Source organism: Berghia stephanieae, chromosome 2, assembly GCF_034508935.2.
Source record: "Berghia stephanieae isolate SIO BIC M18660-M18661 chromosome 2, UCSD_Bste_1.3, whole genome shotgun sequence".
Taxonomy (NCBI): Eukaryota; Metazoa; Mollusca; class Gastropoda; order Nudibranchia; family Aeolidiidae; genus Berghia; species Berghia stephanieae.
In genome coordinates, this window is record NC_088361.1 from 63,664,272 (window position 1) to 63,679,711 (window position 15,440).

The 15,440-nt window shown below is 35.1% G+C and overlaps 1 protein-coding gene and 1 long non-coding RNA gene across 2 annotated transcripts in view; both read right to left on the reverse strand.

Moving 5' to 3' along the window:
• The window catches only part of LOC144963700 (cerebrin prohormone-like), a 53,334-nt gene extending 49,023 nt beyond the window's left edge, over positions 1-4,311 (reverse strand). Inside the window, exon 1 of the mRNA XM_078897655.1 lies at positions 4,139-4,311. The gene's annotated coding sequence lies outside the window, so the exon portion shown is untranslated. The remainder of the gene's footprint in view (positions 1-4,138) is intronic.
• A 7,805-nt stretch (positions 4,312-12,116) lies between these two features.
• The window catches only part of LOC144965325 (uncharacterized), an 11,654-nt gene continuing 8,330 nt past the window's right edge, over positions 12,117-15,440 (reverse strand). The window contains exon 4 of the long non-coding RNA XR_013644000.1: positions 12,117-12,530. This is a non-coding gene — a long non-coding RNA (uncharacterized LOC144965325). The remainder of the gene's footprint in view (positions 12,531-15,440) is intronic.

The window sequence follows — 15,440 nt, forward strand, 5'->3', positions numbered from 1 at the left end:
ACCGCATTCACTTTAAAAGTATCTGTTTTATAACTAAATTTGCATTAGCAACCTAAAGCACTTCAAAACACATAATAAGATGAACACCTTGACGGTCAGTATGGCAAACTTTAAATATCCATCTGATCTGAACAGCCATATTATTTACTCTTAACCCCCCCCCCCCCCCCCCCCCCCCCAGTCGTGACATCACTTCCCTCGTAATGACGCATAGTAACTTAGTAACTGGTTTTAAAATATCGGAACAATGCGGACGCCCTTATGAAATACTTCTCCGTTTAGCATAAAAGTGAATTCAGAGGATAAAAACATTATAAATCTGATCTTTTTATACTTTTATACATCTGATCACATGCATGAAGAGTAAAAAGTACCGATTTTCTTTGTTTAGAACCAAACTGCTCGTTGCTGGGCGGACGTGACATCAGACTATTGAATCCTATTACTAGTATCATTGCATTTTAGTAATATATTTTTGAGACCTTAAACATTCACTTCAGGCTCTTGCTTTGGGGAAATAATTGGAGAGTGGATATAATGCAGATCAACACTCAATTTTTTGGAGGAGGAGGAGGAGGAGGAGGAGGAGGAGGAGGAGGAGGAGGAGGAGGAGGAGGAGGAAGAGGGTGGGGGAGGCGGAAGAGGAGAGTGAAAGAAGAAGAAGAAGAAGAAGAAGAAGAAGAAGAAGAAGAAGAAGAAGAAGAAGAAGAAGAAGAAGAAGAAGAAGAAGAAGAAGAAGAAGAAGAAGAATCCTATAAAATTAGCACATTATTTCAAAATAAAATATTCTGAATATTTTAGTGTCGTCATAGGGTAACTCCGGTAGTTCCCATCAACATTGTAATTTTCATTTGATTGGGTCTGAAGAGGAACGCGCTAAATGCTATAACAAGAGTGTAATATGAGGATATTCCGGATCCTTGTAACAATGATAATTGGGGAAAAGGGTACAAAAATCTCAATTATTCCACCCTTCCCATTGGAAAGCCCTTTCAATTCTTAGGAAATGCGTAATCGTTTAATAATGCTTTGAACGCGTTGAATAATATACGATTCTTTCATCTCTTTGTATGTATTAAACGAATTATTTTTATCGTGCCCAATAACACAACGAGCTTGTGAGTATGCGTTATTGAACGATAAAAATATAACGAGTTTAATAAATGTAAAGAGAGAAATGAAAGAATGCGTTTATTCTACCACTCCAAGTAAGATTATTAGATCATTTTGTAACCAAATGGTATGGTATTAGTACTTCTATTCACCATAATAATTCTCCTGCTTGAATGACAATTTGACCCAAAACTAAAAACGTTGAATTTGTATTCATGCGCACCAAAATATTATTTTTATTACCAATCCGCTGTCTTTTACACTTTATTTCACTCCAATAAAATTTGCGACACTATTCTGCAATCGTTGAATATAATTTTTATTCAACGCGTTCAAAGCATTATTTAACTATTACGTATTTACTAAGAATTGATAGCGTTTTCCAATGAGAGGGGTGGAATAAAACGATTTATTCAACGGTTGCAGAATATTTTCGCTCATTTTATTGGTTTAAAATAATGTGTAAAGGACAGTTTGCTGGCAACTAAAAATATTCTTTTGGTCCGCATGAATACAAATCCAGCGTTTTTCTTTTATGGGTCAAATTGTCATTCAAGCAGATGGAGAAAAAAAACCCCCAACAAATTATGGCGCATCGAAGCGCTACTACCATTCAATTGGCCTCGAAATATCTAATAATCTTATTTTGATGGGTAGGATAAACGTATTTCTTTGCATTTATTAAACTCGTTATTTGATTATCGTGCAATAATACTAATACGCTCGTAGTGTTATTTGGCACGATAAAAATAATTTTGATAAATACAAAGAAATGAAAGAATCGTAATTATTACGCTTTTTCCCCACCAATTAGCATTACTGGTTAGATACTGAGTTGGCTTCATATTTCGATCCTTCATATGTGACTCGCTGTCTCAAACGGTATTATGTCAGGATGAAAGGGGCCTCTGAATGTGAATTCGGAGTTAAAATGATTAGAAATATGAAATTTTAGTTGGTTTCAAAGTGAGGAATTATCTTTATTTTCCACCATAATGAATATAAATCATCCCCAATGTCTCATATTTGTAGCTATACATTCAATTTCCAGTCCTTACTGATCCGGACATAATACCGCTTTGAGACGGATGGTCACATATTGCTTGTCATCTTGGAGTTTTCAAAACCAAAGAATCGATATATTTATTGATGCTACTTTTGGCATTTTGCATTTCTAAGCTTTCCTTTCGATTAGAAAGATAAATAAATAAATTTCGTTTGAGACTAAAAAGAAAATGTGGGTTTGCTTTCCTCTACTTAGATGGCTTGAAATTTGGAAATGAAATGGCCTCATCAAAACACGATGTCGTTATTGTTTGATACTTTGATTTTACTGTTTCATGTTTCTGTACAAGTAGTTTTTTTTTCAAAATTAGTTTCTATTATACATAATCAACGTGGCTCAGCGGTAAGGTCTTTGCTTCGTACCCGAAAGGTACCGAGTTCGATCACTCGCCGCTGCGCTGTGTACCTTGAGCAAGTCACCTCGCCTTAGCTCAATTTGCGGAGCTGCATTGCGGCTGACGCCAGGGATATTCCAGTCTTCCCTTGGAATAGACCCTAGAGACATATTTGCCCTATGGGATGAATAAAGGTAATTTATTTATTTATTTTATTTATTTTGTGACTCATCTTACTTCTAAGTAAAGTTGAAAAGTTATATTCTGTTTCCATTCATTAAACTCCTTTTTTTAAAATCATTTCTATAAGTTCTAACCCAAAAAAAAGCAAAAAAAAAAAACCCAAGATATTCGAGGATTTAGCTCGCGAACTCTCATGAAATGGTGTCAACTACTAGATCTATGTAATATCGAGGTAGTAAAACGATGTTGATCTACTGACAGTTCAAATTATACCTAGGTTTGAGAGTGTTTGCCAATATGAGAGTCATTTAAATAGATCAATTTTTGAAGGATGAGTTTTCTGACCAAATTTTCAAATATTTGTCATTCCCGAGTACGACAGTTAAATGGTTAACATAATTGACATGAATTTTTTTTTAAATCCCTGTATTCGTCCCCAAGGTGAAATTTGTCTTTAGGGTCTATTCCAAGGGAAGACTGGAATAACCCAGGCGTCAGCCGCAGAGCAGCGCCGCAAAGTGAGCTAGAGCTAGGTGCTTGCTCAATGCCACATAGCGCAGCGGCGGGTGATTGAACTGGATACCTTCCGGGTACGAAGCAAAGACCGTACCACTGATCCTTGACATGCAGCTGTTACTGCTCACTAAATTAAATAATTACTGAATCCGATTCCTTGGGCTCCTTGGCTCTAACTGATTACGGGCTGGTTTTCATTCGCTACACCTTCAGATTAAAGAGTGTGTATATTATGAACTGTATGAGACACAAGCTTTGGAACTCAATAAATCACAAGAAAGCAAACGAAACAAACCATAGCAAACAATAGGATTAAATTTGCAATCATTACGAAATGGAAATTCGGGCTTTATTCTCTCAACTTGTCTATGAAAAAATGGACAATATTATGTTGTGTTCGTTTGAGATTATTTCCTTTTACAACAATGAGCCAATGACAATTTGGGTTATTAGAACTGCGAATTGCTACACGTTAACCTATTATATATGCAGATCTGATAACCCAAATTATTATGGGCTCATTGTTGTAATGGAGACACTCTCAAACCAACGCAAAATTTTGTCAATTACAACGATAATTGTATTCGGTTGTGCACGTCAACCGAAGTCTCAACAGAAATAAAAATGAAAAAAGAAAAAAAGAAAAGAAAGATCTAAATGTGGAATTTTGGTAATAAAAATAGAACAGGAACAATTTCACAATAATTGTAAAATGTATTAAGATAAACAAGATTCTGTTGTTGTCTAAAAAAAATAGCATGAGCTCAAGGGCATTCGAAATATTTTCATCAAAACATTAACAAAGAAAAACACATGAAAATGAAAATAAAATAAGAAAAAAAAAAACACGAAAAGAAAAATAGACACGAAGAGAGAGTTTCTTTCTCTTATTGTTTTTACAAATATAAAGAAAAAACGTTACTCACCGGTTGTTTAACAGTGGATGGTTTGTCTTTTTGTTAAGATGCGAAACTATTATTTCACGACGGCTGTTATCAATTTTTGGTGTTATCTTTCTTTTATCTTATGTTATCAATTTATTTCGCGTTCTTGTTGTTTATAAAAATACGAGTGTCTCTATACCGCCGACCTTTCTGGTGGGTAGAAGCTGGAACCGGGCGGTTAAATACCTTCGCGACACTGGCGGTGCCAAGTGCCGAGATCAAAGTCTGAGGCGAATCCAAGATGTCATTTGGATTCTGACAGAGAAGGTGGGCTTGTTTCCACGTGTGTTTGGTTGTGAGTACATGACTCTCTTTGAGTGAGTATAATGGTATGTGTGATGAGAAGAATGAGTGTATGTGACTTCGTCTATTATGGGCACGCGGGAGGGGGTGGGGTGGGAGGGCGGGTGACGGATATAAGAAAGAGAGAGAGAGAGAGAGAGAGAGAGAGAGAGAGAGAGAGAGAGAGAGAGAGAGAAAGAGAGAGAGAGAGAAATAGAGAGAGAGAGAGAGAGAGAGAGAGAGAGAGAGAGAGAGAGAGAGAGGAGGGGGGGGGGGTGGGAAGATATGAGAAATAAAGCCAGCAGGTTTTTTTATGTGTGTGTGCGTGTGTGTGTGTGTATGTGTGTATTTGTTCACGTGCATTTGAGACACGTATATCTTATTTTTTATTTTATTCACCGTGTGAGAGAGAACGAATTCTTGATTGCTGCTGTTTTCCGCCTAAATACGAAACAGTGTGAACGTGACCTGATGTTGATGAGCAGTATTGCTCGTGTGGTGAGCTGCTGAGAGTTGGCTCAACAGTACCGAGGACCCCATAAGAATTGTAATCATTTCTCGAGTAATTGGACAACAACTAAAACCAGCATGACTGCAATGGATAAATAGATAAAAAATACATCACCATCAAGAAAGGCCCCTTGTACTCTTACTCTTGTTTTTGTATCATCCTTTAATTGCCGAAAAACGACAACTGATCATAGGTCAGTTCCTGTCCACAGCTTGACAAACAAGTACTTACTGCTGTACACTGTCATAAACTATATATATATATATATATATATATATATATATATATATATATATATATATATATATATATATATATACATTACATATGAACCTTTATATAAAGCATTTACAAGGATTAACCATGCTAACTGCCCTTCACAATGTTACATTTACCCCCCCCCCCCCTTCCAGAGGGTCATATGGAATCATATTTCTAGTCCATTCAGTAGCAGTCACTTGTTAGGCGTATATTTTGTGTTAACCTTACAATATCCGTCACTGTTTGAAGTCTGGTACTCGTTAGCACCTGAATTGTGTACTTCTTTAACTTTGGCCAGAAATAACTTTTTGTTCAAATACTAATACTAGAATTGTCTGAAAAGTCTTGACGCCTATTGAATATCTCCAATTGTGTTGAACTCGCCAGCATAAACTACACATCAAAATGTGCGTAATGTATTCTTCTATTCGGTCACTAAATTTTGTTCAGCTGCTATTTCTTGATTGAAATTGATTATATTTGAAAGAACCCCTACTCAAACATGTCGGTCGAAGAAATCACACCGAAAAAAATATGTGATGACGAGGTGCAGGCGAGGTGACTCGATGATGTCGAAGTTTACCACGTTAATTCCTCTTCGACGCGATGCAATAACAAGTGCAACGTTGGCGGCTCTGTGTATATGATATGTGAACGGTGACTATGCTGAAATTTAAAATGACAACAGAAAGGACATAAAATTAGCTTTGTCTTGGTACATATTTGTCAATTTCGTATCTATTATAGTTTTGAAAATACACGAGCCGCGTCAAGACTTTTCAGTCCACCCTTGACTTCTAGCATGTCGAAATGTCTTAAACATGAGACTTTGAAACAAGTTTCAGTTTAGAGAATTTTAGACAAGTTGGAGGCCATTTAATACATTAATATAGAAGTAAATATTTTTTTTCCTGAAATTAACACAATACAGCCATGTATTTTCCTTGAGAATAAGAATAAGCAAGTCTGGGTTAATAGTTTTTGCCCAGATGAGGGTCATTTAAATCGATCGACATTTGAAGGACCGATTTTCTGGCCAAATATTTTTGTCTTTCCGGAGTACTATAGTTAACTGGTTAAAGTGTGAAATGGACAGGGCAAAACACCCCCCCCCCCCCCCGCCACAAAAAATATACTTGTATCTTAAAAGGAATTACTTAATAAGTATACATTTCATTCCCAGTAAATTTCAAACTATTGAAAAGTAACGACAGGGAGCAGTTTATGATGCTTTATAAATACTGAACAGAACATTACCCATTCGTCTTACTTTTGACAAAGGACAAAGGCCGAAACGTTCAACAATGTGTGTGTGTGTGTGCATGTGCGTGTATATATATATATATATATATATATATATATATATATATATATATATATATATGGGGGGGGGGGGGTTGATCATAGGATCACACACTATTCTTCACATCATAACATCTGCTTGTTCTTGTTACTTTGTCGTAATCGATTGTTAACATCCCTGTTTGTAAACACAATGTCAATGCATGCAATTTTGTTGGCTTGAGTTTATTCGGAGAAATACAATCTTAGGCTCAGAGCGTTATCTAGATTATCTCTATCTCTTTACCGGCGGGTGTCGATGTTGATATTATATAATCATACATTTGATCGTTTTCCCAAAGATAGCAGTAATGATGATGCGACCTGAGTTTTATTGAAGCCTGAACTGATAAGTGAGAATAATGGCAAAGAAAATCCGTGACATGGCGTTGTGTCCTTTGGTAAGAGACGTCAGTCAACTTTACTACGAGATAATTTAGTACTTTGCGGCTTTAGGCAGTGAAGGAAATTGTAAGCGTGCAAATACAAACAGGAACACCTAACAGGCAGCTTGTATTGTGTAAAATGGAGTTTTTGGTTCCAGATGACCCACTGGAGGGGGGGGGGATTAATATTGAGTTACAAAGCACCCAGCGCATTAAGAACCCGCTATGTAAATTGTAATTATTCTTTATATGCAGAAGGAAGTGGACCATTTTTTAAAAAATTGCTAGTAGTCATTTTGATTTATTCATTCCAGTTAAACAGCAAAAACAGCGATTTTTATCAAACGTCAAACTGTCAGCAACAATAACGTGCAGTATAAAATCTGTGAAAGCAAGTTTGATAGCCATAATACCACGCCTACATTTTGCATGGAAATCACCAATCACTTTGTTGGGTTTTTGTAAATTAAAAAATATAAAATATATATATAATCAAAACAATCTGACGACTCTAGCTCTAGCAAAACATTAATAAACACTAAAAATAATAAGACCAAAACAAGGGAGTCGTATGCCCAAAATACAAAATATATCAACGAGTATAATACATAATGGGGGACATTGTTTTTAGAAATAAAAATACACTCTCGCCTTTATAGGGTTATAGTTGTATGCTAATATTGAATTCGGTGTGTTTACACGTCTCAAAAACAGGCGTCTTTACAACTAGAGTGTTGAATAAAGTAGAAGCCAAGCCATTATACACGGATTAAGACCGGGAGAGAGAAAAGATAATCTGTAGTGTAAATACACACTAACGATTATTGCTCATAATCTTCCAGAGAGAGACATGATTGAACTGTTGACTTGTTTTGCTCTTTCTGTTTGTATTATGATATCCATTTCGCAATAACACTCAAATGCAGCAAAAGGGTAAAAATATAGGTATCTTGGCTGTAGTTCTTTAGTAGGTGATAAACAGAAAATAAGGTTCAATTTCACTATTCTGTTATGATTGACTGAGTAAACGAGGGCGGGATAAAATGCCCAGAGAACGCTCGCTTGCGGAACGCATGCTATGTATTATTATTATTGTTATTATTATTATTATTATTATTATTATTATTATTATTATTATTATTATTATTATTATTATTATTATTATTATTATTATTATTATTATCATTATTATTATTATTATTATTATTATTATTATTATTATTATTATTATTATTATTATTATTATTATTATTATCATCATCATCATCATTATTATTATTATTATTATTATTATTATTATTATTATTATTATTATTATCATCATCATCATCATCATTATTATTATTATTATTATTATTATTATTATTATTATTATTATTATTATTATTATTATTATTATTTATAATCATTTATTTACTTAATCATTTTATTCTATTTTATTAGGTAAGGAAAGAAATAATCATTTGCCTGATGGTAGCTACTTTTGAGTGCATTTCTCAACCGCCATAAAGGATTTCTTTCAACCACTTCAGTGAGATAAAACAAAGTGACGCTGTGTTATCTTGTAAATAAAAGTCAAGCGATGTTAAACATTGTCTTTAATTTAAGGAACGACAATGCTTAAAATACTGCCCCCAGCGTATTGGTTTTATTAATTTTGGTAAGGAACATTAGCCCATTCGAATCGGGCGTAAATGGGAACCTGGCTATTGGCAGTGGCGAATTTGTGAGAAGGCTATTACAAGAAAAAAGATTAAGAGTATATTTATTCTGTGTGAAGTAACAATTTGGATGCATTTGATAAGTAGAATTAGAAATTGAAGCATTTTAAACTCAGTTGGTAAAATCTTAGAAATATGCAATATAAATGGGCCTTTATATCTATTTTTTAAACCCTCCCATAGCCAACGTTAGGAAAATCGTCACATTTTTTTTGTTACGATCGACGTGTACTTTTTTTTTTTGCAGTTCTGACAACTCAAATTGTTAAGGTCTCATTGTTGTAATAGAAATACTCTCAAAATATTGTCCATTTATATCAGGCCAATTATTGAGTTCGGTTATCAGACATGCAAATGTGTGCACCTAGGTTACAATTCAACAATTTTACTTTTCATTTTTTAAAAATTAAAAATGATAATAATAATAATAATAATAATAATAATAATAATAATAATAATAATAATAATAATAATAATAATAATAATAATAATAATAATAATAATAGTAATAATAATAATAATAATAATAATAATAATAATAATAATAATAATAACAATAATAATAATAATAATAATAATATAATAATAATAATAATAATAATAATAATAATAATAATAATAATAATAATAGTAATAATAATAACAAGAAGAAGAAGAAGAAGAAGAAGAAGAAGAAGAAGAAGAAGAAGAAGAAGAAGAAGAAGAAGAACAACAACAACAACAACAACAACAACACCAACAACAACAATAATAATGATAATAATACACATTTATACAGCGCTCATTCTCGTGTAAAACACGAGCTCTGGGCACTTTCCAATATAAATTATTATTTATATTTCTGTCATTAACCTGTATTGTTATATAATGTTTGACTGTGGGCACTCAAAGTTATTTTATTACCGGAGATGTTGCTTTTATAATTTATTTAAGTGACTATGACACTTGCCTTTGGACCGGAAGATCCAGAGTTCGAGTCTCTCTCTCTTTCTCAGAGGTCCTCAGCAGTACATTGTTGAGTCCTTGAAAAATGCTATTTATTCAAATTTTCTCACCTTACTCAGGTGTCAAATGAGTATTCAACGCGCTTTATAAGGTGTCCCTAGCCAACAACAAAAAATAACATGAAGTCGGATGGATACATGACGCGTGTTTGGAAATATTACAATTTTTTTTTCCACAGACACGACGCTCTCATCGGCCAGATACTAATTTTGCACCGTAAAGAGCCTTTTCCAGGGATTCAACTATGCGCTGCTAAGAGCAGGACTTGACCCTTGGACCCTCCGGTCCGAAAGCGAGTTTAATACTTCAAGATCACATCGCCGCACAAAAATAAAAACGAAAAGTATGCAGTTTTACGGGGTTATGCCATATGTTCTTAGATCTTGAATAACAAATGAAATTGCGTTGAGGTAACGCTGTGAGACACAGCAGGTGTGATTGCAATGTGTTAGATTGAGCGATAATTAAATGTAGCTATGCAATGACACCAAGGTTTTCACAAAAGTCAGCATTGCCTTGTTGTGTTACGTTACCATGGATATGGGAGCACCGATTCATGCATAGCATGGTGGAACATGTTGTTTTTTATCGCAAAAACGTATAAACACACACGACAAGAAACAAACAGAAAACAAACTTAAGAGGAATGCATTATGCAATATCACACAAATTAAATATTAATGCTATGCATTTAGGTAAAATACTCACAACATCCGCCAGCCAAATTAAACAATCCGACAGACAAAACTGTCTATTGATGCCTTGCGCTTAACCAAAACGCTCCCAACATTCGCCAGCTGGCCAATAACGTACCAACACACAAAACTATGTGTAACCTTGAAAGTTTTAGTCTGATTAATACAGTTTAGTGAGAGCTGCTCATAAAAATGTCTGGCTTTGAAAAATAACAAAGATCTGAGTGATGTCAACTTCGTTCTATCTATAATATGATACAGTTTAGTGAGAACTACTCATTGTTTTTTGCCAGACATTTTTATGAGTAGGTCTCACTATTTATCTGGGTAGGGTGCCCGAATTTATGTGATATAAATAGTATGCGCTTGACTAAGAAGCTCATAACATTGCCATCCGGAAGTATAACGGACCAACACACAAAACTGTGTGTGTCCATGAACGTTTATAGTCAGGTTAATCAGTGAGTCAGTGAGCATTACTCATAAACACGGATGGCAAAAAACAATAACAAAGACCTGAGTGACGTCATCTTCGAACTATCTATAAAAGAAAAATCGTTTATCTATTTGATGGTACAAACCGCACGTCGATAGCTTGAAAACAAAACGAGCGGCAAGGACTTAAAGAAGGTCACAAGGTGCCGAAATTCTTACTCGTAAACGTTGATGGTTACACATAGTTTTGTGTGTTGGTACGTTATTTCCGGCTAAAGAATATAATAACAAGGATTTGAGTGATCTCAGTAGGATTCAACAGGCGTGACGTCACTTCCCTCATAATGACGCATAGTAACTTAGTAACTGGTTCTAAACTATCGGAACAATGGCGGACGCCCTTATGAAATACATCTACGAGCATAATAATCCAGAGGAGAAAAACATTATAAATCTGGTCATGCTTTGACTTTTATACATTTTGATCACATGACATGTAAAAAAAGGTTATAGCTATCATGAAGAATAAAAAGTACCGATTTTCTTTGTTTAGAACCAAGCTGCTGGTTACTGGGCGGACGTGACATCAGACTATTGAATCCTTTTTCGTTTCTTCTATAAAACTAAAAGACAAATGAATCAGCCTTCCTTGAATGGCGATCGAAATTCTGACTTCCTGATTACCGATCAGATGTGCTACCATTACACGTGATGATAGCAGATCTGACCCGTAATCAGTCGAGGAAGGCATATGGATTTAGATGTTTTTCTTCTATTCCGCCTTCACTAGAACTATAGATAGTTCGAAGATGACGTCACCCAGGTCTTTGTTATTGTTTTTTTGCCATCCGCGTTTATGAGTAATGCTCACTGAACTGTATTAACCTGACTATAAACGTCCATGGATACACACAGTTTTGTGTGTTGGTCCGTTATACTTCCGGATGGCAATGTTATGAGCTTCTTAGCTAAGCGCATACTATCGATACAATCCACATCATTTCAAATTTGTTAATTGCATTAGTGTCGCTTTCTAATTTTTCGCCAGCAACGACAGAAGTCGCTATGAAGTGAGTAAACTTGTCAGAATAAACGCCCTGCATGTATATTACTTCGGCTACCACTAGCACTCCTCCTCCTCCTCCTCCTCCTCCTCCTCCTCCTCCTACTACTACTACTACTACTACTACTACTACTACTACTACTACTACTACTACTACTATTACTACTACTACTACTACCACAACTACTACTACTACTACTACTAAGCTTACCTTCAACAACATTCAAAAGAAATAACAGCAATGAGGACATAAAGTAGGTCGTTATCAAATCATGATAATTTATTATCTGACAATGAAAATGTGATCGGAATATATAAAGTTTATATTTTAATTATTTTATTCCCATCACAAAAAGTGCCTATAAGTATTTGAACAAAGTTACCCTTTCCAAGTATGAAAAGTCATTAATTATGCGTAAAAACTACCAATGTGTAGCAATGTTGAAAAAACCATGCAATATTCTAAGCTTTATTATTATAAATGTTTAAAACATATTTCTAATATAACGTAATATTTGGTGCCTTGACATTTTGTCTATTTCAAATTTGTTTGCTTTTGTATTCACCCATTCATTCATTTGATTTTTAATATGTTCACTATTGTTGTTTGTTTGTTTACAATCTCATCGATGACATCGACCCGTGTCCCTTGGCAAATGCGGTGTTGTGGCAATCTGCAATAAGAATAAAAACATTGTAATGTAACACGTGGAGATTTGTGGTAGTTTAGTGGTGTAATAATTGACTAGTGACCTGTAGGTTCCGGGTTCGAAGTTTGAGTCCCCCGCTGTGGGTGTCAGAATGTTACATTTTGGGAATTGACCCTGTCCCAATGCTTGTCAACCTTTTTTGAAATTGTACAGACTTTCACATTTTACGGAACAGTAAAAGATTGTACACTCCAGTCGTCACAATACACTGAAACTGCATCGAATTTAATGGGAAAAATGCATCGAAGGGTAATAAATGTGATATCAAAATCCTCATGGTGTATCCATGGATCTATATTTGTAGAATGACTATATTGTTTTATGCCAGAATATTGTACACCCTATCAAAGTTGGACACCCTTTTAAAATTTTGCTACACTCTGGGGTGTACGCTCAATTGGACCTAGTTTAGTTTGATCCTGCGTTACGTTGAGGATTTCATTCGACTCTTTTTCACTATTGATTCAAGATATTGATTGGCCCCTTGTGAAATGGTTACACTGTTTATCTGTTTAATGAGGGAAACGTGGCACAGCGGTGTGGTCTTCTACTCATAACCAGAAAGTACGATGTTCGATACACATCAGCTGTGTTGTGTATTCGCCATAGGGGCGGTGGAAAGGGGGGGGGGGGGGGGGGGGGGGAGATGGCCGAGTGGATAAAACATTACACTTCTAGCCGGGGCTCTATTTCCCATATCCTCACCTCATTTTTTTCCTTGAACAAAAACGCAGCTCCTGTTGCTCATTTTGAGGCGCTGCCCCGCGGCTCACGCCTAGGTTAGGGGTCAACCTTTGCTAAGCTCGAGATAGATCCGAAAGAAAGATTTTTTTCCGGTGAATGAATAAGGAGAATTTAATAATACTTATTTATTAGCCTGGTGGTCACCTTTCTTCCGGCGACCAAAAACAATTCTTATCACATAATGACAAAAACCATCCTCATAGTTTATTCTTCTTATGACGCCGAGGTTATTTCTGCTTTTTCTCAAGATAAACTCTTAAGAAAGATTTCTCCTGACGATAAATAAATAAGGAGCATTTAATTTAATCTATTGATAAGACTAACGGTCACCTTTCTTACTGCGACCCAAAGTGATACTTATCATCCAAAGACAAACTATCCTCATAGTTTACTTTTTCTCATGGTCACCATATTATAAGTTGCAGCATATGATATTATCGTCATCTTTTCCCTTTTCAGAATTTTATTATTTTTTCTTGAATGGTTTTCTTTACAGTTTATTTTCGTATCGTGACTGTGAGGCCGGAAATCCTCAATTGTTTGAGATAAATTATAAATTGGAACGGACGGATTACAACATTGTGTGGGCTAACCATTTAGCAGATTATCCCTAATATAACGGAGACAAAAAAAAAGAATAAAAATGGAGCTCCGAACAAGATCATTTTCGTAACATTCGACAGAGAATGGTTGCCCTTCAAAATACTTCATTTTTATTTGTTGTTGTTGTTGTTGTTGTTGATGATGATGAAGATGATGATGATGATGATGATGATGATGATGATGGTGATGATGATGGTGATGGTGATGGTGATGTTTTTATTGTTGATTAGGGATTTTTATAGTATTATATATCGGACAGTAAGAATCGTTTACTTACAACTCCTTGAAAAGGACACCAGTGATTACAGAGTACTCCCCACGAGATTTAAAGGACCCAGCTACCCAACGACTACTGGTAAGACAAAAAGGTTTGAAAAAAAAAAAAAACAACTTGACTTAACGTCGGATCGATGTCTGTCCTTTCATTGCAACAACTTTTCGATACGAAAAGGAAAAAGATATTGTACTGTTTTGACGAATGATTGAAATGGTTCTAAATAAAATAACCATTTAAAAAATCATTTTACCCTATTTGTTGTTGAAAATTCAATTTATATCAAATACTACCAGATTTGGGTAAAGCTTTTATGTTTTGGTGTCAGAATGAACATTCTAATTTCATTCATCACCATCATCAATCCCATGATCTGATGGTCGTCGGGCGGATACACGGGAAGCAGATCTCACCACTTCCAGTAATTAAGCGTGTTTGTTAATACCGGGGCACGACCGATCCGGCATGGCAAGTGGTTTTGTTAGGGTAATGGGTAACTGTCTTCCATGTATCCTTTCGGTGGCATCCATCTTTACGGGACATAAAAATTAATGTTACTCGTCTTTTAACTTTGACATCCCTTTTTGGCATCTGGTTTACCAAGACATGATACCGTTTTGAGGCATGGGTTACATTTAAATACTGACACACATGATCCATAATTGTGAGAGCAGCGCTACGCGTTTTGTATGGTAGGAGTAGCTTCCGAAACTTAGTCCTTGTTTTGGCTGAAAACTTCGGTAGACAGATGCCAGAGTTATGAAATATAAACATTGCAAAATGCGATGGTTCTACGAGCATTGATCACCTCGTGTAAAACAAAGTTTATTTTTCTTCATGTCTTCGAATTTTGTGAATGTAATCCTGAAAATAACTGTCCTTACTTAACATGGAAAATGCATATTTACATGTTGGTATAAGTTCAAATACGGAAGAAAACGCACCAAGATAATTTTATTCCCAAGCTAATTCAAATTCACGTTTATTTAAAGTCCCATTACACCTAGATAGCTGCTTAAATATCTATGCTGTTTTAAACATTTAATTGTCATCAGACTTGAAGTTTATCCTGTTTTGTTTTTTAATTCTGTTATTGTTGTTGTTTGGGATTTTTTGTATCGTTAATCAGACAGTAAAAACGGTTTACTCACTAACATTTGGACAGGACACCAGCGACACATATATGTACACGTCGGACACCAGTATATTACAGAGTAGTCCCCGCCATATTTTAATAGACCCAATTATCGTCA